This window comes from Amblyomma mixtum, chromosome 3 (genome assembly GCF_055824585.1).
Source record: "Amblyomma mixtum isolate Tamu chromosome 3, ASM5582458v1, whole genome shotgun sequence".
NCBI classification, from domain to species: domain Eukaryota; kingdom Metazoa; phylum Arthropoda; class Arachnida; order Ixodida; family Ixodidae; genus Amblyomma; species Amblyomma mixtum.
This window is the reverse complement of record NC_143014.1, coordinates 422,434,983-422,458,646: the sequence shown is the minus strand read 5'-3', so window position 1 is coordinate 422,458,646 and position 23,664 is coordinate 422,434,983. Positions and strand designations below refer to the sequence as shown.

At 46.9% G+C, this 23,664-nt stretch overlaps 1 pseudogene across 1 annotated transcript in view; it reads left to right on the top strand.

Annotated features, from left to right (window-relative positions):
• LOC149357898 (uncharacterized) overlaps positions 1-23,236 on the top strand; it is a 40,381-nt pseudogene extending 17,145 nt beyond the window's left edge. Inside the window, exons 6-11 of the transcript XR_016291900.1 lie at positions 326-552; positions 3,984-4,248; positions 9,893-10,078; positions 11,704-11,958; positions 13,379-13,523; positions 22,996-23,236. The product of XR_016291900.1 is annotated as an uncharacterized LOC149357898 (transcript). The remainder of the gene's footprint in view (positions 1-325; positions 553-3,983; positions 4,249-9,892; positions 10,079-11,703; positions 11,959-13,378; positions 13,524-22,995) is intronic.
• The last annotated feature ends 428 nt before the right edge of the window (positions 23,237-23,664 follow it).

Below are 23,664 nucleotides of genomic sequence, written 5' to 3'. Positions count from 1 at the left end.
TTAAAGGTGTTACCTTTTTGTTTTGTGTTCCATAGAGATGGTATCTCTTACAACATCAAAACCAATGCTGAAAACTGGGTGCCTGGGCCTATGCAAGCTGTTTTTATGCAGCCTTTTGCCCAGATAGCATTTCGAGGACTGTGCATGCTTCTAGAAGAAAGAATTGAATCGAATTCTCTTGCACGGCTTTGGGCACACCCTGATCCGGTGTTTTTCGGTGTGCAGCCCTTTCATTTTGCGGTCCTGTTTTTATTCTCCGCAGGTTCATCAGTAGCCTAGAGTAGCTTCAAGACTGCAGCACTGTTTTATTGCGCGTCCGCCGCAGGTCCACTTTGAGAACAGAGTGCTGCGGCACTTCAACGCCGAGTTCGCCATCCGCGTGTCATTCAGAGACGACAACCTGGACAAGCTGTCGTTCACGCTCAACTTGCACTCGTCGCGGGAGGACATCCTGGAGGCGGTTGTTGCCCGCTTCATGCGCGAGGGAATGCGTGTTGGCCTGCGGGAGTTCAAGTTCCTGGCGCCCTCTACCAGCCAGCTTCGGGACCACGGGTATGCTACTGCCCATGGTCCTTCTTCCTAAGTGGCGTATATGCTCGTGCACAGTTACTGCTCCATTTCGTTTTCTCAAAAACCAAACCAAACAGTAACAAGGTAACCATGTAAAGTACGAGACACCAGGAGAATAACAACACAGGACAACGCTGGACTAACAACTGGAATTCAATCGAGAAATGGCCAACCTAGGTCACCAGAAGACGCATGCATATCAGACACACTTAAAAACAAACAAATACATATGTGGCGAATCACCAAGGAGTGGATACACGCTCCATAACTGGCAAACAACAAAAGACAGATATTTTGCTTATCAAACTTGCACACGCACACTTCTACTTAGGAAATTAACTTCCTAGTGAGATGCAAAGACGGTGCACTGACGCATGTGTCACTACTGCCTTGCAACCTAATATGGTAGGCCTCAAGGATTTCCCTCTCCTCCCTGTTTTTTTTTCTGATTACTGAAATGTTGTTAAAAGCCGGAACACAGTTTTTACAACTCCTGCAATGACGTGGAAGATTATTTTGATAGACAAAATTTCCAAGAAATTGTTATGTTCACGTGCCTGGTCATTAACACAGCTACCAGTTTGGCCCGTGTACACCCTACCACATGACAGGGGTAACTTGTAAACGACACGAGTCGAACAAGCAACAAACTTGTTGGCGTGCTTCACAGTGCAGCTGTTGGACTTCCTCCCCTCATTGGCCTGCGCGATCTGTGAACATAAACTAGACATCTTAAAAGGCGCAGAGAAGACTACCGTCTGCCATGCCGTTGGGCCACTTTTTTCAGGCTATGCGAGACACCGTGAAGATAGGGCACCGCCTCAACTTTCTTCCCCTCCACTCTAGCATTTCCGGACTGGTGTGGGTTATGGTTCTTAATTATCTGCAGCATTGACTCACCAACTGCAGTCAGCACGTCAGCCGAATAACCCGCGTCACTAAGGCGGCGGACTTGCTGGTGAAAGCTGTCATTCACTGCATGTGGGTAGCTCTTCTGCAAGACATTCCCTAGTCAAAGGCTAGCCATGGCTCTTTTAATCAGTCTGGAGTGCGATAAAACATAAGGCACTAGCACTTTCTCAGTTCAGGGTGAGTAGCTCCAACAAATGTGGCTTAAGTCCAAACAAAACCGCATTAAGCATTAAAGGGGCTGCGAAACACTGCTCGGGGGGATACCGGCTATACTTCAGGTGGATTCTTGATGTCACACAGATGCCGACTTAAAAAGAATTACAGGAATAGATGCACAGGAACGGGAGTTATTCAGTGAAGAAATTTCAAAATACAAGCAAACAAAACGCTGCCCTCAACTCGATTTTGGCGGGGCTTCCCAGTCCTGTTTCGCTCTCCCAATGACGGCACCTGGCGCAACCAATCAAAACAGCCTGCCAGAGCACGTCGCGGAAGTTTGCACTCCACGGTTTCCTGCTCTCTGTAACTCGTTCTTGCTGAGGCTGGCAGCGTCGTTTCCACGCCAGAGGCCCTGGTGGTGTATTTTTATTTTACTTGCTTTGAAGAGCTTTTATCTAAGACTTTTATCCAAGACGAACAAGTTGTTTTTGTTGATCTAATTTAAAACGCAGACAGGTGACAAAATGTTTCTCTATTTATTCACACAATTTGCAGTATATTCACTGTTTTTCCCATCATCAAGCTTGCGCCAGGTGATGTCATATCCGCTGCTAAAACCCGCCACTGTGTGGGGACACCATCGGAGCCATGAATGTGTTTTTTGGAGGACATTAAAATATTATAAAACGGAATATACGTGGTATTACCGACGCTAATAGCACCATTGTAACTTACTGTATGCGATCAACAGGCAAAACAGTCAACTAAGATAGTGTTTCTGGGCCCCTTTAAGTCCAAACAAAACAAGTTGGGGCACTGGCGCTAACAATGTTGTAGAGCTTGGTTGACGAAAGGAAAGGCACAGAACTGGTTCCCTGGGTCAGTTCACACGTCAGTCTTGCTTTCATGTACATGGTGATGGTGTCCACCTGCAAAAACCTGCTTTCGCTCAATATTCCCTGCTTAGCAATGCTAAACTGCCAGCAACTTTTGTATTGTTGTGGTTAAGTCACTGGGTCAGGCGATTGGGTCTTGTGGTTTCGGCTGCTTGAAGAGAGTGACGTGGTTAAGTCTGGGTCGGGTCACATTGGAGCTGAACCATGCAAAGTGTACAAGAAAAGCTAAGCTGATGACCGTGGCAGATCAACTGCTCCAAAGCTTGCTAGCCAGGATGAGGGCAGACACCGACACCTCAAATCTAAATTTCATGCTGGCAAGCTGAAGGACAAAATAAACAGTGGAAAGGGTGGTTTAATTGCCAATAAGCCTGTCACAAGTGCTACCGTATTTGCTTGATTCTAATGCGCACCTTTTTTCGGAAAAGAGATCATCTAAAAATGACATGAATGTTAGAATCAAGTACAAAAATGAAACTACACCAGCAGCACCCTATTGCCATCAGCATCACAAAATGGCAACTTGGTATCTCTCTTTTGTTGATATTGACATATCACCTATCGCATTCGTGGATGCTGATAGGCCTCGTGAGTATCTGAAGTGTCCCATCAGCTCCGACCTGGACTTGAGCTGACATGGAAGCATCAGTTGCAAGGAGACTCCTTGTTGACACCTACGCAGGATTAAAAAAAAAGGTGATCTTGTGTGAAGAAGCAAGTGGCAGTCGGGTCACCTTATTGTGTGCTCAGTTTTAATGAATTATGTGCGTGATTGGTGGCAGCATAAAGACTGGATTTTCGCCAGCAAGTCTACTTGAGAGGCCTTCGATGGGCCTTAGACATGAGGCACTGATTGTTTGTACAGTTTAGGATTGTGTGGAGTGCACTGTAACATGTAACCTCGTTACGCTTCGAATGCAACAATGCAAGATACTGCCAACTCCAAAAAAAAGCAAAATGCTGTGGCATCGTCTTGTTACAACGCCAAGCACTTCAACGACATTGTTAAAGGGGTGCCAGAATTTCAGCGTAGGAAGACATATTGAAAAGAGCCTAAACCATATCAAAGCATAACGAGCTTATTTCAGTAAACAAAAAAAACAACACTGCACATACACTGAGAACGTAAAGACCATATTTCACTGAGATACAGTCACATGGTGGCATACAGCAATAGTAACCATTGCTTCATTGCAGAGTGTTGCTTCAGCCTCTTTATGCGACTTTCAATGCCAAATTAAAATTATAAATCCTCATTTCATGGGTATTGATATTCCTTATTCTGTTAAATGTGGTAACACTTTTCCATTCCACTTGAATCTAAACAGGTTTTGATCAGTGTTTGGTAAAATTCACTTGCAAGCCATCTAGCTTTCTAATGATTTCTGGTATGAGGAGATGGTGTTTTGTAAGCAGTGCCTGCATCGATATCCATGTCGCACGCAGGACGTGGATGTACGCGGTGGACGAGAAGCGCAACAGCGCGATGACCATCCGCGACTGGACGGACCGCTTCGAGGGCATCCACAATGTGGCCAAGCGCATGGCGCGCATGGGTCAGTGCTTCTCTTCGACGGAGCAGGCCGTGCGGGTGATGCCCCACGAGGTCGTCGACGTCCGAGACCTCTTTGGTGGGGCCCACCCTGTCAGCGGCAAGCCGTATGTCCTCTCGGATGGTGTCGGCATGATGTCCGTCCCGCTTGCTGAAGAGGTGAGGGGGCATGCAGTCTGGTGCTGGCCAGAGCCAGGTGGCGATTGCAGTAGGCTCGTGTTCGTTCAAACTCGGTTGGCCGCACATTTGTGGCGTTGTTCGTTATGGGGAGGCTTCTGTCGGAGTTTGGTCGTTCGAAGCCGCGCTTTATGACTTCAGCTTTGAGTCTCCAGAGTACGAAGTCACGGTGTGGGTGGAACCACCCTCTGTCAGAGATTGTTACAACTGAGCCATTTTCTCGTATGTAGGGGTTGGACTTCTCGGTTTTTAATTTATGAAAATTTGGCGGACTTTTTTCTTTTTGTTTGCGCCGAATATCAATGATTTTCGAGGAATGAAATACTGACTTTTCGCGGTGATTTAGTGCAGCAATCTTGCATGGTCAAGTCAGTTGAAGCGTACCTCAGTGTTTTTGTAATCATGGACAATTTACTTACAGTAATGAGTGTGCAAATGCTAGTACTTTGAGCTGTTTTTGTACGTGGTCCGCCTGTTCATGCCAGCGATGGAACTGCCGCCCAATAGTCGCAGTAGCCGCAAAATACTTTTTCGTGACGCCCATGTGGGCTTTCATGTCAGTGTCCTGTAAGCAGTTGATTAGCCTACTTAACCGACTAACTGCCCTAAGCAGGTGATGACAGTGAACAAGCAGTGCTTAGCTTGCAGGCTGTGGTGCTTCCTGTTCTGCAGAGGCGTGTAAGCTAGCGGAGCAGTACCTCAAATTGCACATCTGCGCTACTTATCCAACAATGTACACCATTGTCGCATCATGCATTTCAGCTTTGACTGAGTGTAACTCGCATTCATCAGCCAGCTATCTATGTCTTGCATGCCAAGAATACTGATCTTTTTCGGTTAAAACCAAATTTCGAAAACTGAAATTAGCGTACTTTTGTCGGGCTTCCCCCCCCCCCCCCCCCCAGTTTAAGGTATGTCACCACCTTTTTCAAATTTTTTTTTAATTTTGAGTATTAAATTTTTATTTCACATTTACGTCATAAAGCACCGTTTTATATGATATTCAAAAGGAAGAAAGAGTGAAAAAAGCCATGCTGGTATTAATAATTCACAAAAAAATGCCCAAACTTGGTTGTTATGCAAACATTGATAACTAGCGAATGGAGAGCAGGAATTTTAAACTTTTTGGCGCAGACTTAGCCAACTAACCATACTGTGCAACCAACTAGGATCTTTGCCATCTGATAATTGGGAAAAAAGTTATAGCAAAAATGACAAAGAAAACAAAAAAATGTGTCATTTTTGCCTGCATTCCTTGATATAAAACATGATTATATCAAAACTCACCATTCGATTTAATTTATCCTAGTTCATTGCACAGGCTAATAACAAAGGAAAGAGCGTGCAAAGTTTCATTGAAAAATATTTATTTATTTCGAAGTTATGACTGTTTGCGCAACACGAAAGTGCAAGAAATAAAGTTTTGAGAAAAACAAGATTAAAGTTTTTCAATCCTTGTAGAAAGAAGATCATCATGCCCTAGGACGTTAAAATCCTTCAGGTTCATAGCTAGGGCCCTCCTTAGCTGATGTGAGCTCTCTTTTGGCATTTGTTGCTGCCCGTCCTTTTTTTGCAGAGATGTTTTGCCTCACCCGTTGATTGACGTTGGGCCTTCATCACATGGTAATGGTCACTGGTGCAACATGGTAGGAGAGTGTGGCGGCCAGATTCGATGCCTGCTTCCCTCAAAATATCTGCTGTACTTCTGTTGCCATCACTGAAGGACGAATTCGGTAGCATTCAAAGCGATAGCGCGAAGCAAACAACTCAGACGCTTGTAGCCTCATGCATCCCCCTTGCGGAAATTTAAAGCAATGTTTAAAGAACAAAATAAGCCTTAAAAATTGCCTTTGAGTAATCTTTTACATATAGACCAAAACAAAACAAAAAATTTTCAATATACGCCGCTGATTATTGCCGAGTTATCATTTTCTGTTACCAAACCACATTAGTTTCGGTTTTAGAACTGTTCACCACCTGTTCGAAAGTTGGCTATAACTTTTTAACAAACTAAGATACGAACATTATTCTTGCTGCAAAATATTTTTGAATGTTTTGGGATTCCCAAAATATAAAAAAGAAAAAATGTCATTTTTCCAAAAAAAGCGCTTTTTCAAAGGTGGTGACATACCTTAAACCGCAATGTCTAACCCCTACTCATATGGTACCAATGGCACCTTCTATTGGAGGCGGGTGTAACTTGAGTCGGTTGCCTTTACGATGCTGCTGATGTGGCTTAAAGTGCCGCGAGGCAAAATTGAAGTCTTTCGTGGCTAAATAACTGATTCCTTCTGTCGTGTTAAACTGCACAAAAACTGAGGAACCCGCTACAAAGAGCTAAAGTCTAAAAAAAAAAAGTAAATTCTGGACAGCAGAAGTGGGCGAAGGATTCGTTATGCGAGTGGGTTCATTACGAGAGCATATATGGTACTTTGCCTAAAGAAGTTTTGCAGAGACCAGAGCTTGAATTGAGCTAGTATAACAAAAGTGCGCTTGCAACCTCGTGAAGCAGCCAAAGTTTAAGGACTCTGAAACGAAACACTATACTTATGAATGGGTAGAGTTTGGATTATCACGAGCTGACATCGGTTATCAGCGGTGCCCTCGCCGACGGTAACTGTTCCGATGCCTGCTTGAATGGTGTAGTGCTGTGGCATCTGTCTGCCCGCCACGTGCCCGATAGTTGTACGCACGATGCCGATGTGATCACCTTGCATCGGTCGTTTTGGCAAGCGACCGACGCAAGGATCGTTCACAGAGCACTGCCCGTCTCTACCCAGTTGTTTCACCAGCATGGGGCCTGTGTGTTGGTTGCACCGCTCCTCTGCCATCGCACTGCTTGTCGCCATTGTGCACTTGACCGATGCATGGGTTTGTCAGAGATGCCTTGCCATGGTGGTGGTGCCTGTGTGCCACTGGGTAGCATTTTGTGGGAAATTTCTGAGACAGCGTCAGCGTATCTGTTCTCCTCGGTGTAAATGTGAGCAGATGGTTATTGTGACTTGCGGGTGCTGTACTGGTATCTCAATGGGGATTGAAACTCTCTTGGACATCCTTCGGATATCTTAGACGTCCGAAGGACATTCGTGGGAGTTTCATTGTCCATTGGGTATGGGCGCTAAGGTCTTCACCATGCCTGCCTGCTGTGTAGAGGGGTGAGTCTTGTTGAAAGTCGGTGTCGCCATTACCTGTAGGGCATGGTGGAAGGGTGGTGTTTTCAAGGTTTTGTTGCTTGGCGGGTGTCTGATTGCTGGTGGACGCTACGCAGCGGTTCTTCTGGCTGCAATTCGTTAACCCTTACCAATGTGGCGAGGTGTCCTTGTAGCTGGCAGACACTGCTCATTTCAGACTCACGAGCGCCTCAAGACCTGAGCAAGAAGAGATGACAGACACGCCTGTACACAACACTCAAAAGTACAACAATGATGCTGCATAGATATTGGTCATACAACTGCGGAGAGCTTTATGGGTATGTTGTAGGCTGCAATTGCAGATTTAAAAGCCGTATGAAATTTGATGTGTATGTATTACGTCTGGAAGGAAGTGTGAAAAAAAAAGTGCAGACAATTTAGCTTAGTTGGGTCGAATACGGATTAGGTGTGCTAGCAGTTTGGTTTCGGTTTGAGACTCTGTTTTCAAGATCAAGTAGGCTTGATGTGTTAATGGTTTGTTGCCCATATATATGCCGAATTAGTCATTCTCTGCTTCACATTCATATATCCCTGGGAGTCCTCACACAGCTCCTGCCACAGTGGTGCAGCGATCAAGCGGTGCGCCACTGCCCCCTGGTGGCAGGTGCTGCCACTGGTGGGGCTTGTGTGACCCAGGTTGCTCTTCCCGAGCAACCTCTCGACACAAGTCATGAATTGAACTGCCACCTGCTATGGGGAGCACGGTGGTACCGAACAGACTCACAATGGCGAAATCAACATGGGGGGGGGGGCTCTAGTCCTAGAGCACTAAAAAAAAGATCATGAAGGAAAGACAACAACCTAAGTCGTTTTCACAGCTGTATGTATGCGGGCAAAATACTACAACACAGTGAGCAAAAAATTCAAGACATAAGTCATGGAACGCAGATCTAATTGAGGCAGAAAAAGAGAAAAGGCAGAAAATACCTTGATTGTAACACACACCCAGTTTTCACGGTCAAAGAAAGGTAGATTGTCTTCAGTCGCAATACGCCCAGATTTTTATGCTTCTTGCACAAAGAACAAACGGTGCTTGACGAGCGCACAGTTTTGGCACACGTGAAGAATCACGTGGTTGGAAGTGGGAGAAACGCGCAGAGGTGCCAATCAATGCCCTAAACAGTGCACCCCTGTGTTCAGTTGGCTGGCTGATGTACGGTCGACGGCCGCCATTGCTGAGTGCTGGCACTGAGCTCAGGAAAGCGCAAATGAAACTAAGCGTTAGACTGGTCTCAGAGGCAGGGGCCGTCCATTTTTCATCCTGCCTTCCGTTGGACAAATATCAAAGGTGCGTGGGCAACTCTACAGCATGCAATTCAGTTCCGTGCCAGCCGTACCTGGACGCACCTCCTTTAGTGAAGCGGTTCGAAGGAACTGATGTGAGATACACGGCATCTGAATTAGTGAGCGTCTGATGCCATTGACTTCCATGGGCACTGGACGGGACTGTGCAAGCTGTTCGGATAATCTGTATTTCCTAATTGGCGGGGGTCGAGTTAACGAGCCTTTACTGTATCAGTGCACCAGCAATACCAAACCACAATTTTTGTGATGTCAATTACAATAGCTTCGTTGCCTTCATTTGTATTGCTTTGTTTATCTTTTTCCACACCTGCTTGGACCTGTGCAAGGTTTGCAGTATTGAATAAAGAAAGAAAGAAAAAAATGGGGGGGGGGTTGTTTCTTGCATAGTTTCATTTTCTTACTCAATTCTAATTCTAACCTGCATGTCATTGTTATAAGAGTTTTTCGGGCAAAAAAATTCGCGTTAGAGCCGAGTAAATATGGTATACAGTATAATTTTACGTGTGTTAATTGAGCAGTGAACCATTAAATTCTCAAGCAGTGCGCCCTAGATTCAAAATGTTTTTTTTTTGTTAAAGTTGCGCTCCATAAACTTGTCACAGTGAGTGTACAAAGAACTTCAATCAATTTCGGGTGACTTGATTCCTTGGCAAAAACGAACTAGTATAAAGGCAGAATTGTTGTTTCATCTTTCCTTTTCCAGTTCTGCATTAGCACAGTCTTCTGACATTTTAGTCTGTGAAAGCAGTGTGCCGAGTGATCTCAGCTCAGACAACCAGAGGGAGAGCTTTCATCAAGTCCAGCTTCAAAGGGCAAAAGTTTTGAGGGGGCACTATGGTGATGTAAAGTGCGATGAGGCTAAATTCCCGTAACACTGTCCAGCGCCCTTACACTAGACAAGGAGAACTGCATATGCGTTGGCAGGGAGTTGGCATAGCATAGTGATTAGCACGCTTGGTTGTGTGGCGCCATCTGGTGTAAACACCACAAATCACAAACGTTTCATGTAACGGACGGACGGACAGAGTCATGGCCGAGTTGTGTGGCTGCGACGACGTCCATGGGAATCATCCGCTACTTTGCCACTGGCAACTGGTATTGCGAGTCTCTGACCCGAATATGTCGTGCAGGTGTACAAGATCCTGAAGCTGAACGACCACCCTTCAGCAATCCAGATCCGGTATGCAGGCGCCAAGGGCATGCTCTGTGTTAATCCCACGCTGTCGGATTCCAAACTGCTGTGCCTGCGTCCAAGCAAGCGCAAGTTCCATGCACCAGCTCAGAGTACCTTGAGGTGATCAAGATCTCGGCACCGCGTGAGTATCGGCTTCTTTGACTGTCTTTTTGCGAGCACGCTTTCATTTCATTTCATTTTTATTTCCTTAAAAGGCCCTTCTTGGGGGCATTATACATAAGGGGTGAGCTGCAATGAGTTTTACTGTGCATATCAAAAGGCATCTGTCTATGTGCATCTCTAGTAGAGATAAGACATGACGGTGTAATAATTCATTGACATCCACCGAAGCCAGGCACATAGCCCCAAGGCAATTTTATTGTTGGAAAAGGGGGGAGGGTACTTGGCATATCAAACTCTAAACCTTCACAAGCCTGATGCATTTATTTATTTATTTATTTATTTATTTATTTATTAGTTACCTGCATCGCGCTGTAGGATATTACAGCAAGGGGGTACTGACTTCATTTTAGGTATCAAACAATTATTGCAGTGCTTGGATGTTGAGATAACTTGTGCTAATGTCACGAATTGGGGTGACGCGTCCCCGACTGCTGGAGGGGAACGCTTTCTCCTGCAAGTTCGAAGAAAAGAACAGAGAAATCAAACAAAACAAAATGAAGCCGTGTTTATATTTTAAAGGAAAGGAGCCAATAAAAGAAACGAAAACACCAAGGAAAACACACACTAGAAACGCGTACAACACTAGAGACAAAAAGGAGAGAGTTCACCGGATACAAAGCGTCCCAGGTGGAGCGGGAAGGCCTTGCAGGTAGCACAGACGCGGATTGGCGAGTTGCGATGCGTCGCTGGCGTTGCGTCCAGAGAGGCAGTGGTAGAAAGCCAGGAGATGAGGAACGGAGATGACACGGAAGACGCTGACGAACTCTTGTCAGTCGCCCCCAAGAACTGGGCAGCTGCAGCAGGAAAACTGTAGCCAGGTCCTGTCGACGGCGTTCCGCAAACACCGTAGGCTTGTGCAGCCTATCCCAGGAAGCCGTGGCAGCAAAGTGGCGATCGCAGTAGGCCTGCGTCGTTGATTCAAGGGAGGTCCACGGCAGCACAGACCCGAAGTCTGACGGCTGCCACCTCCACGCTTGAATGAGGCTTAATGATCTTGCGTCGATGATCCAAGGGAAGTCACTGGCAGCTCGAATCCAACGTCCGACAGCTGCCACTTCCTCGCTTGAATGGGGACTCGATGGTCTTGAGTTGATGATTCAAGGGAAGCCACCGGCAGCTCGGATCCAACGTCCGACAGCTGCCACTTCCACGCTTGAATGACCAGACTTGTGCTGCTATGCCTTCCTCAACACTGCGGTTTGCTGACACGTAGCTCTACGCTCCTCGTGCCTGCCTCGCGCACACCACTCGCAACGTGGGGCTGGCACGTACGGTGCTCCGCTGTCCGACGCACCACTGCCAACACGCGCGTTCCAAAAATCCCTCACCAGTGTGGTGTGCATATCACAGCTAAACGTGGCGCAGTCTCTGCAGTGAACCATTTGATGGTCATTGGGCCACGTCTTTGTACTAGCCGTGATCTGCCTTGTTCTCCAGTGCCCTGCGCTTCTTGTCCGCTGGGTACTGTATGTCTTGACTGCTCCCGAACGCTGCTGCTCGGGTGACCTTGGTGGTTCATGTCTTTGTGGATAGCCTGATTTTGGCAATCTGAGTGGCAGGTCTCCTATTTCCTTTCGTTTCCAGGGTCAGTGACCTTGAACCGACCTCTGATCACCATCCTCGAGCAGCTGGGCGTGACGACGGATACGTTCCTGCGGCTGCAACAGGACATGATCCTTGAGTTCACTGATGCGCTTGTCCAGGAGTCCAGTGCCATTGAAGTGCTGTCAGTGTGGTCTAAGTTGCTGCTGCCATACCAGGACTTGTCCAATGCTGGGTTCCAATTGACCCTGGATCTCTTCCGCTCACTGCTTCTCGCTGTCTACCGAAATGCAGTTGGTAAGTCGAATGGTTTCTAGTGCATGTGTGACATTGGAGTAACAATGCTAGTGTGTCGCGTAGTTGCTGCTGGTTCATAGTGCAAGAGTCACGCTTTTTGAAGGCGGTACACCATGTGCACATAAGGGAGGACAAGGGTCTTTGAGCTGTTTTTGTTGATGGCCTGTGCCTGCAGTACTCCATCAAAGGTCAAAGGTTGAGCCTTCACACATACTCCAGGTTTTTCAGCTTTGCTGGCGAAGCCGCGCTTTCTCACTAAACAGAAGAAAAGATCCCGCCACTGAGTTTACCGGTTAGAGTAGAATCTCAGTGACACATGGCTGATATGAATTTCGGTACCGTGCAAATTTGTAAAATTCCCTGTGGGAAGTTCGTTGTCTGCAGTGTACAAAATTGAAGTGTTCTGCGCAATCTCCATAGACTGTAACGATGGTGTGGGAGCTGCGACCACACATAGTAACTTGGGTGGGTAAGCTACGTCTGGTCTGGCATTTTGGTGGCCTCCCAATGCCACTCAGCTGTGCCGCAGCTCATTTGTATTATTGGGGACCAAAGTCTCTAGGATGCCTAGAATGCAGTTTAGGCACATAGAGCCATGTTTGTCTACAATCACATAATTTCGCTACCACATATTAAAGAAAAGGGTTTTGACTTTTGCCTGTTCAAGTGTGGTCTCCAGCCAATGGCTGATAATAGGGCTATCGGCTTTGTTTATGGTGCATGCAGTTCAGAGACCTTTGTCGCCAACTGTTCATGCCACCTTTCCCTTGGCTCAGAGCTTGAAGTTACAGATAACCGAGTGTTTTCATTACGGAAGTCCATGTATTGTGCGAGTCACCATCAGCTTGACTACGCTCACTGCATGGCAAAGGCCGCTCCCATGTCTCTCCAATTAACCCTGTTCTTTGCCAGTTGCGGCCACCGTATCCCTGCAATCTTCTCAATCTCATCCGCCCACCTAACTTTCTGCCGCCCCCTGCTATGCTTGCCTTCTGCTGGAATCCACTCCGTTACCCTTAAGGACCAGCGGTTATCTTGCCTTTGCATTACATGCCCTGCTCAAGCCCATTTCTTCCTCTTGATTTCAACTAGGATGTCATTAACCTGTGTTTGTTATCTCACCCATGCTGCCCGCTTCCGGTCTCTTAACGTTACACCTATCATTTTTCTTTCCATAGCTCGCTGCGTTGTCCTTAACTTAAGCTGAACCCTCTTTGTTCCCAAACCAATTAACCCTATTAAGCGAGTAAATGTACCCAATGGTAAACAAAACTCCCTTGGACGTCTTAAGATGTCCACAGGACATCCATGGGAGTAATAGTGCCCATTGGGTAAGTATAGGTGATGTGACAACAGTGAAAGTGTCATGGCGGTGAGTCATGAGGTGAGTCCTGCCGTTTCCGTCTTGTGAACATTTCAGCGGGCCTCCGGTACAAGACACGCATCGCGTTGCCTGTGGACCGTGCCCGCAACATGCTTGGTGTAGTTGACACGACGGACAAGCTCCAGTCTCGGGACAAGGTCTACTCGGGAACCTCAGCACCACTTAACATCAAGCATAAAAGGTCGCGTCGTTCAGTGCCAACATGCGCACTCACACACAATCTTAACTGTAGCGAGTTTGTAATATCTCTTATAATAATCTTTTTGGATAATTAACCGAATAAACATTCCTTATTCTTTACACCAGTAGTTGTACTGATCGTATGCGGGTGTTTCTGCGAGACAAATGGTGCCGCCGTCGGCACTGGTGCCGTGAGTGAGTCTTAAGCCTTTAAAAGCACACTGTCACCTATTTTTGAAATACGCAGCGTCCGCCTTGCAAAGATTAGCACGTGGAGGTTAAACACAATATTTGATAAATCAGATCTCAATACCTTCTGCTCTACCAAAGATTTCTAATGGACATATATAGTGCCTCTGGGGAGAAGTTGTGGATAGGAAAAGGGGGAAAGGACGAATATACGACTATTATCCGGTTTTGAAGGACTCCTCGCATTGTTGCAACAGTTACATGAAGAGTGGGAATGAAATTGTTGGATAAGAAATCTCATGCTCCTAGGTTTGAAAACCTCGCGTTGGTAGAATAACTTTTTCTTTTAGGCAATTTGCGTCGGTGGATATTTCCAAACCTTTGTAACTCTTCAAGAAAGTGAATGAAAAGCATCTATCGCAGAATTCGCAAGTTTGTGTCGTAGAGTGGTGTGTGTGCCAGAAGCTGTCCCGAGTGCCCCTGGAGAAGTAAATTAATTTGTGACTGTATTCGGCAAGTTCATTCCCTTGGAGTATATACGAGAGTATTGCCGTTTGAAAAGTATGCACGTCTCGTTTGTGAGCCACATTGCATGTATAGAGCTTTACGGCACCGTATCATGGGAGCTGCCATCTTTGATCACGTGTTCACGCCACCTTTACACGCCTCCTGATTGCTCGGCGCGCACCTCGCCGCGAAGGCTGCTCTGCTGCGTCCGATGGTTCGGTTCCAAAAGGCAGTGTTCTGGCTGATACGGTTGGAAAAGAGTGGATCACTTGAGGTGTAGAAACATGATCATGCTTCACGTCGTGGCGAGCCGCTCAGTTCTCCCTCTTCGGTGCCGTGTTCCGAGCGCTCCTGCGACGCCATCTGGTTTCGAACCGAAGAACTGCGCGCGGTAAACGGTCTATAAATCGGCGGTGCCCTCTTTGAGGGCTGCACCAAAGGCACCAACAATGATATAGAAACCAATGTTTGCCTTGCGCGACTTGCTTTCTGTCCACCGTTTATAAACAGCGCATAAAACGAGGACAACGGAGCGCCAGTCATAGCAGTGCGCGTCTTGTCCGTATTTGCACCTTCCATTGTCCGTGGGAGCAAATTTAGCACCAGTACCGTTCATCACATGGTCGCAGTACTCTTGAATGACAGCTAGTGAACGTGGGTTTTTTTTACTTCATAGTGGCATATGTATACTTATTTAGGGAAGTTTAAGGAATCAATGAAAAACTAAACATAGATATTTACTAGATTATAGCAAGAACCAGCAACAATAGTCACTCTTGATCCTTTCTGCCTTCCCACATTATCATCAGAATACGAAAATAAAAATGCCGAGAATTAAGGTATCATGCAGGGGAACCACCCTAATATAGCGATATCTGCAAGAGCGACTTTTACGAAAATGGCTATGGTACAGTTGGTGGTGTATACCGTAAATTATAATCATAGGGTCAAAATTGTTGTTGCCAAAAAACCTTTTCGAAATGAACCAAGAAGCAGAGTAGTGCAGAGTAGGTGGCCTGGCACGTTTTTCTTGTTTTTTTTTGTTTTTACAAGACTCTGGGATCCAATCAAAGCGGCGAGAACATGTCGGTGCTGCGTGACTATCGTTGTGATTTCTTTGGCCTTAAGGAAATAAGAAGCCGTGTGAGTCTTTCTGTCCTCTGCGATTATAAGTTTATTTATTTACGCACATGCATGTCTGGTACTAAGTTAAGAACACTCCTTCGTCACATGGCCGATCCGCGACAGCACTGCGCTAATGTGGCTGCGGGAATTAAGCAGAGTTACGATGGATGTTCAGGCGCCTCGATTAACTTGTAGCCGGACGGCGTACGAAGGCGCCGGCGATTAATCGTATCTGTTCATGTTGCCTGAGATTGCGTTTTAATTACCCGCGACAAAGGCAGATATAAATGGCGCGAAGCTTTAAAAAAATTCGAACATCAGTGCTTAGCCGCCAGACTATGTTCCCGATGTCTTTGAAGACAGAGAGAAAGCACGTAATCAAACATTTTGCCTTAATCGCAGTTTGCCTTAATCGCGCTATTTTACTCGTGGTCCTCACGTTCGGTGAGCACATTAACATTTATTGTAGTGCTTTATTTTGTTGCGCGTATAGTTTTTTTTTCCTCTTTTCCTGTTCTTACTTCCGCGTCGGTTCTTCTTCTCTACTAATTTGCTGATATATTGTCTATCATGACTGTATGTTTCTCCTTTGTTTCCTTTCGTTATTAATGCACTGCATAGATTTATTTCTTTTTTTATCATGATTGTATGTTTCCTTTTGTTTCCTTTGGTTATTAATGCACTGTATTATATTTTTTTCGCCCCCTTACAGAATGCCCAATGGGCCTGTAAGGTATTTCGAATAAATAAATAAATAAATAAATATATTAGACAATTAAAACATACGCGGCATTAGGCACCAAGATCACCTGGTTCTCCAGATGTGCCGACGCTATACATGCACTCCAGAAGAGGGAAGGTGATTACGAAGGAACGGTGTGGATAGTGCCACCGGCCACTGTAAGAAGTAATGTTCTAGACTCGCAACTGCTTACCAGGGGTCAGTTCTGTCTGGCGAACAGTTCAGATGTTCGTCGGCTTCAGGCGCTGCCTTCGCATGCAGGCTGTTGAAGACGAGGTTCGGGGTCGCGGCTCGGGGTCGCGGCTCGACGGATCCACGGTCTGCACGACGCCCGTTCCCACCTCCAGGCCAAAGACAGGAGTGCCGCAGAGTGACAGAGTTAGAAGGTGGCAAAATAAGGCTGAGTTTATTTACATAATTACATGAGTGAAGATCGGAAAGTGCTCTTCGACGGCATTCGTTGCGAGTTTTATACCATCCTTCTTCCCTAGCTTCCCTAGGATGATGACGTCAACTCCAGGGCAGGTGAGGCCGGAAACTCACTCGCGCGCACACACTTCCACTCCCGCACCTGTGGACACGTCACGCGTTGAGCCGGGGAGAAAAGGATGCCCTCGAGGTAAAGTTGAGGTGAAGTTCTCGGACGCGACGAATGTTCCCCCGGGCTGTTGACACCTGTCCGTCAGAAGACATCAGTCACGAAGGGTCGGAATGCGAGACCGTCAAAAGGGCGGAAGTGGGCCTTTGTCCTTTGGGGGCGTTCTTGAAGGTTGCGGAAGTCCCCCGCCAGCCCGTCGCGGTGCTCGGTACGCAGAACAATCATCGAGACGACGGCCCGTGACATTCGCAATGGTTACTGCGAAAAGGGAGCGGTAACGTTCACGTGCTGATGACTCCACGCACGTGGGCCGACTCCGGAGAATTGGGCGCTTTTGTGTCCACTGGGCCTGCACGGAGACGTAGCAAAGGAGGCTACCCTAGCCTCGTGCTGAATCCGGAACGACTTGAGGCAAGCGTCGTTGAGTGACAGGGGTTTCTGGAACTATCCAGGCGACACGTGCGTGTTGATTGCTTCCTGCTGATGCCGTCCTTAACAGGGCGTTTGTCGTAGAACCTGAACTGAACGAACTCGTTCTCTCAGGAGCCACCATGGCTGTCGGCGTCGGGAGACCAGGCCAACTCCAAGCTGACGCCCACGATCACCGAGGAGGGAGCCTGCTGCGATCGCATGTAGTATATCCTGCGCAGGTAGTCCCGCTTGAAGGAAGAATCATGCTTTTTAGCACGATAGCCAGCATTTTAATGGTCGAGTGGTACACCAAATGTCCTTCATTCGACGACGGCGGTAAATATTTACAACGTTTCGTTACATAAGACGTATAGGCAATTACAAAATACACATCTGCAAAGTCAAGACACAAGGCATTCCATTATACCGAAACCAGCCCACATATAAAACACCCGCAGGGCTACATCCCAACCAACTTCACCTCGGAAGCGTGGCAAAAGGTTCTAATTTCGGCAATGTAAAAGCTTATGATGTTGCCGTCTATGCTCAAGAAATCTTAGCACCGGAAATGTAGCTCCCGCTCTTAGAGCCCGTTCATGAAATAGACTGCACGGAACACCTTCCGTAGACTACGTGATTTCCAAGAAAAAAAGAAACAGCTAGCAGCAAAAAAATGTGAATACGGGCTGTGCTTTCGTGACTTACGCAACACGTTCCGTCTTGTTACTCTGTATTCTGCATAAGGCATTTTTTACTATTGTGAAGGCAATCTTATGAACTTTCCGAAATGAACACCAAATTTCGGATTCTCGTTGTAGTATTCCGCCGGGAACTACTGACAGAAAGTTTCATTGACGGCCGCAGCCTTAAGCTGCCGAGTCAGAGCAAATCACTGCAGAGACTCTAGTTCTTTTCTGATGAATCTTGCACCGCTCCAAGGTGGAGATGGCAGTTCCTGACGCCAACGGCAATTCCCTGCTTGCAGCTTGAATTGGCTGCACAATACGGGACGATCTTAAAGGGCTGCTACTAAAACACAACCGCCTGCAATTAAGCTGCAAGAGGCGTTCACACGTCTTCTGCCTTGAAGCTAATTAACCCCACGTAAGAGAAATGCAGCAGTCTTCGACATAAACAAGCCACGCCAGACAGCTGCGGCAAAAAAAAGACGATGCACACTTCCTGTCGTCCTGGACTTCCTATTTCCTCCCCTAGCATGGATACCTGTTCAATGTCTCCGAGCACACCAAATGTGAACAAGCTCGCAGTGTCGTGGACAATAAATCCATGCTAGGAATCGATTTGCGCGCCAAAGAAAAGGTAGAGCTAGACTTGGCTGAAGTTGATCGCATCGAAAACAGCTTCACTTCACAAAGTTTGATATAAGGTGCTGCGTGGTAAGCGTCATCTTATTCTACAAGCGTCATCCCAGGGGCTCAAACGGCATGCCTAGCCGAACAAATTTTCAGATCCGGCCTTGCCGTTAAGCGCTAGGATAGAGCACTGGTGGCATGAATGGCACCTTACCTTCGCTGAGCAGAAGGCGACCGCAACGAGTTCCACACCTGGTTCCCAGCTCGGCGGACACGAACAGCGCAGTGGCGTCCACATCGCTCAGCAGGATGTCCAGCACGAAGTCCTCGTAAGCGTGGCTGCCGCTTGCCGCAGGTCGTTTGCGTTCAGTTCTAGACAGCCTTCACCCAGCCGCGAGTTGACGGAACATTCCAGGCTCGGCTTCGAATGGCCGCGCGTGAGCTTCGCTGGCGAAGCCCCAAAGGGGCGAAGCCCCTAAACCTCGCCGGAAGAGAAGGGAGGAGGATGGGAGTGAGCGACGACACCGTATTCTCTAGACGCACCTTTGTTCTTCCCGAACCATCGAGCTGGCATGGTGGAGTGGATAGCATGCTCGTCTCACACGCCGAAGACCGGGGTTCGATTCCCGAGCTCGACCATTTTCTCACTCGGTTTTATTTATTTATATGGCCTGACTAGAAACGTTAATTAGGCTAATTGAGTAATTAAGCAACTAACTAAGCTCAGTCCCACTTACTTGGAGCATCACTATACGATCCCTTCAATTGGTTGCCTGGTTACTAGCCGAAGTACAATTGGCCCCGTTTGAAATTCGCGCACTGTGACGTCACGACAGTTTCGACCAACTGAAAAGAGTGACATTTCTGTCGACAACTGCTGCTTACAACGATGAGACATTAAAGGCTTTCGCCTTAATATCGTCTTTTGTTGAGTATTGTTTGATAAAACAATTTTGTTCCCTTGGAAGAATGGCCTCTAACATAGCTCTGATTCTACTAGCAACTGACTAGGTACAGTTACTTTGGTGCAAGGCGTAATGGGTAAATCTCTCTGATTTTTAAAGTAACTGGCACCCCATTTCTTGCGCCTTATTGCAATGTAGCCCCTCGTTTAGTACGACTGATGCCATTAGCCAATGTGCATAAATGGTGGCAAATTATTCTAGCGCAACGCCTGCACCGTCCTTTAACTGGTGTGCAGTAGCTTGATACTCACCTGCTGCTCTTCCCCTCTGCAGTACTTCCGAGGCTCTCTCTTCTTCCTCCTGCGTTGCCGCCGCAATTTTCAATTATCGTCCGAGCTTTACCTCAGCCCTTAGCATCCTGGTAATGCCGGCTACTAAATAAATCCATAAGCAATTCGGCTCCTGTTTAACCTAATTCGCTGATAGCACTGTTACCTCGCCTCTTCTTAGCATTACGATTTTTTTTATTGGTGTTGACAAATATTATGTTGCAATCAGGCTTCGCCTATGCTTTAAAGCTTGATGGGACCTTTTTTTGCTGTACTTCTTCATGCTGCTTGCCTTGCACGCATTGGTCAGCTGTTGAGCTAGAGTGCGTCTTGGCGAGGGAGGTCTGCCGCTCCTGCCAGCCGCTGCCATAAGTGGCGTCTCACAGATGCAGGCTTACTATAATGGCTTACTAGACTGGCTTACTAGAATTCTAGAATGTCAGAGGCCGTTGTCCTGAAGTGGACGTTGCTTGAATCAAGCAGCGTTGATGATGACGGTGATTTCACTGCGGCCACTGAAACATTGCGGGGCTTTGAATGATATACACCAGGGGTTTCGAGGAAGACAATTAGGCTTTTTGAGGTAAAAATATTTTTTTTCAGTGCAGTTTTGCTAGTGTTGGCGGACTCCAGAAATCCTTTAAATCGGTTCAAGCAGTTAGCTGGTTAACTAAGTTTTAATAACTTTTAGCTATAAGAGTTAGACACCTATTTGCAATTGGCTATCTGTAGCCGCTCGTTAGTAACAGCCATATCGGTTTTTATAATTTCGAAAAGGTTATTACTACACTTGGCGCTGTGGCTCGACAAAATTTAGCTTTTTGGTTAGTTACGTTCACTGGAACGGTTGCTTTGCCTGCATGCTTTTCGAAAGCGCATGTATTTTGGAGCGATGTAGCAAAATTTTGACGAGCCACAGCGCCGAGGATAATCTCGTTTTCGGAATTGTAAAAACTGTTAAGGGTATTACTAACGACCGGCTACAAATCTTTAATTCCAACCAGTTGTGTAGCTGTGATAGTTAAGAGTTAATTATACTAAATCAGTTACACTGCTTACTAGTTAGCACTATTCACCATCTTTCCGGTTACTGCCAACACTGGTAATACGATTCTCCAAAAGCCATATTTGAACCCCAAAAAGCCTATTTTTGAAACTTAATTAGGCTTCCCTGAAACACCTGGTATATGGACGCTAACAAAATGTAATTTTTGCTCACCGACCTCTCCTATTGCGTTCATTGCACTTGGCACCATGGCGGCATGGACTTTAGAAAAGGTGTGAGAGTTGAAACCAAACATTAGATGCCATGTGTTGGCAAAAACGTGCCATGTAGGGAAGTTGGATGCCATAATTATGGCATACAGACTGTGTTGTCCGTCCTATAGGCTTGTCTTCTGTTCGGCATAGGAGCAGCACATGTCCCAGTTCTTCTGCAGCGTTCGACTTGGTCTGTTGAACTTGAAAACAGTAGGAGCACGAAGTCAAAAACTATACAAAATCCAAACAGTTTCGCACAGCTATTTATTCCGCTTCAGGAACAGATGTTCTGTCAGTGGCCCTTTATATCTGACGTCAGCTAAAGTGCGCACTCAACAGAAGGTACTGACCGGCAGTTCGCGTGAAGAAACTGCGACTTGCGAGCACGGCCTAGCCATTTCTCCGCATCTCTTGTCGGATTACCGCTCGTTCAGCGCTCCAAAGGGTGATACGCTCAGTTTTATTGGGGGGGTATGATCAGTGCTGTCATGCCGGAATCGCTTTGCCGTGCAATGGGCGAGCCGATCGCTTATTTTCCTCAGAATTTCTTGTCAGATACCGATAGGGTAGAAATTTAGTCAGTTATAATAAAGCAAAATGACAAGTTAATATGAGGCATAAAACGAAAGGAAACGTAGTTGAATCCGGTTGCAACGAAGACGAAGGGACCCGGCGATTTCTTCCTTGAAACCGTCGTTTCGTTATAGACTTAGGTTACTTTGGCCGCAAATATCGCTTGCTAACGGTCATATTTATCATTTTGTCGACAAAGGACACCATACATAGGGTTTAGTCTGCAGTTGATGTGTGCTGACGTTGTTGTGGCCTGCTTGTTCATCTGTCCTTGTGTGAAACCATCCAAAATGGGTACTGGCAATAGAGTCGCCGCTGCTCGCCCGCTATTACCGCGGCCCTTATCAGCTTCGATATGTACAAAACGGGGCTAAATAGGCGTCTCTCCGTCGTCTACGGCACTAATACTCCAGGACTCGTTTCCAACGTGGTGAAACATAAGCGGGCCACGGAAAAAACGCCTACTCGCTGGCTAGGCCAACATATTCGGGCTGCTAACCCGTATTTGGAAGCGTGGGGGCGCTGTGTGCGCGCGTTTAATGCTCTCTTCGGGAAATTAGATTGCTGGTAACAGGGAGAGGTATTTAGCGAATATTTTACAGCGACTGCTTCAAGTCTCCCGTTACACAGAAAATCCACGGAGAAGCAACTTGGGTGGCCAACCTCGGTCACGTGACATTGTGACGTAATTCAAACCTGCCCACCGGTTTGTGAACAGACTGAACACCGGGGCATGTTTAAGTTAAATTAATGATGTATCGCGAGGCGTTGCCCAGGAGGAGCAACCTGAGTCGCACAAGCCCCACTGATGGCAGCACCTGACACTGCGGGGCCATCGCTTAACTGCTGCACTACTGCGCCAGGAGTGCTCCGAGGCCTCCCAGGGGTCTATGAATGTAAAGTTGAGAATGACCAATTTTCAGAGTTTGGCGTTAACCCACTAAAGCTATCCCGTCATACCCAAGCGCTGAGGCCGATACGGACCACGGTAAAAACGGGCGAGCAGGTGGCCGTCTCATCGCGAGTACCGGTTTTTTGATGGCTTCTCTGCATCATTAAAAAACACGCGGATAACAACAGCACCACTACAGGGCTTCAGCGCATGAGAGAACTCTGCAGACGAACAGGCTGCAGGCCTCGCCTGCTTCTCACAAGAGTTATTTAACGAGCGCGTAAAGTACCGGCCAAATAACGGCAACATGCAAAGGAGAAACCGTGTTCGTATACGTACGAATACTTTTCTTCCTTGTGCGCGCAGATTGCAAAAGCAAAGACTGTGACTGGAGAAACCTCTTCCTTTGTCGTATTACGGTGGATTGTCACCGAAGGAGCAGGCGGCAGTTCTGAGGGTGCATCACTCTGAAAGGAACTGTACCGCAGTGTCTCGATTTGTATGACGCTGCATGAGCCACAGCGTTCACTGGGAAACAATTTGCTGCGTTGAACTCGGTTTCTCAGTGACCACTGTATGTCTGTCTGGTTGATTTACCACCCTCATTCCCTCTTCTCTCGACTGTGCAGGCTGCTGCAGCTGGTGTTGGCATGCATTCTTGGCCTCCTGCGAGAGCTCTGAGCAGCCCCGGAGGAAGACGGCGAATATTTCGATTTTATTTTTTAAATATTTTTTCGTTATTACTGAATTGGACACACTTAACAATTGTGTTAGAATTTATTAAATCAAAAGAACGCAATAACCGTCTCCTCTTTCCTTTAGCAGCCTTGAAGCGCTCTGTGAGCGTTTATCCATCGCTGTTCACTGAGGGGCTGCCCACTGTTAAAAAGCGGGCAAAACTGGAGAGAGAACCACGGCGGCCATTTTGGACAAGACGTTAGTTCAACCACCAGGGCGGCTCCACTTGTCCAGTCTGATTGAAGTTTTCCTCCTTTCTACGGAAGTTCTTCCATGCAATAAAGAAAAAAATAAAGAAAAGAAAGGCCCGTTGGTATAGGGGTATGATTCTCGGTTTGGGTGCGTGAGGTCCCGGGTTCAAATCCCACACGGGCCCATTGTTTTTTAAACCATGTTTATTTTTCAAACTGCGCCCATGTAGTCATGCAGCGTAGCGAAGTAGACTTTCTTTGCGGCAGCTGCTTTCCTTTTAGGGCTCCATCGAAGCATCCCACCTATTCCGCGCGCAAAGCTACACCCTGCGCCAGGCTTAGCAGGCATTCATGGCAGTAATTAACCTT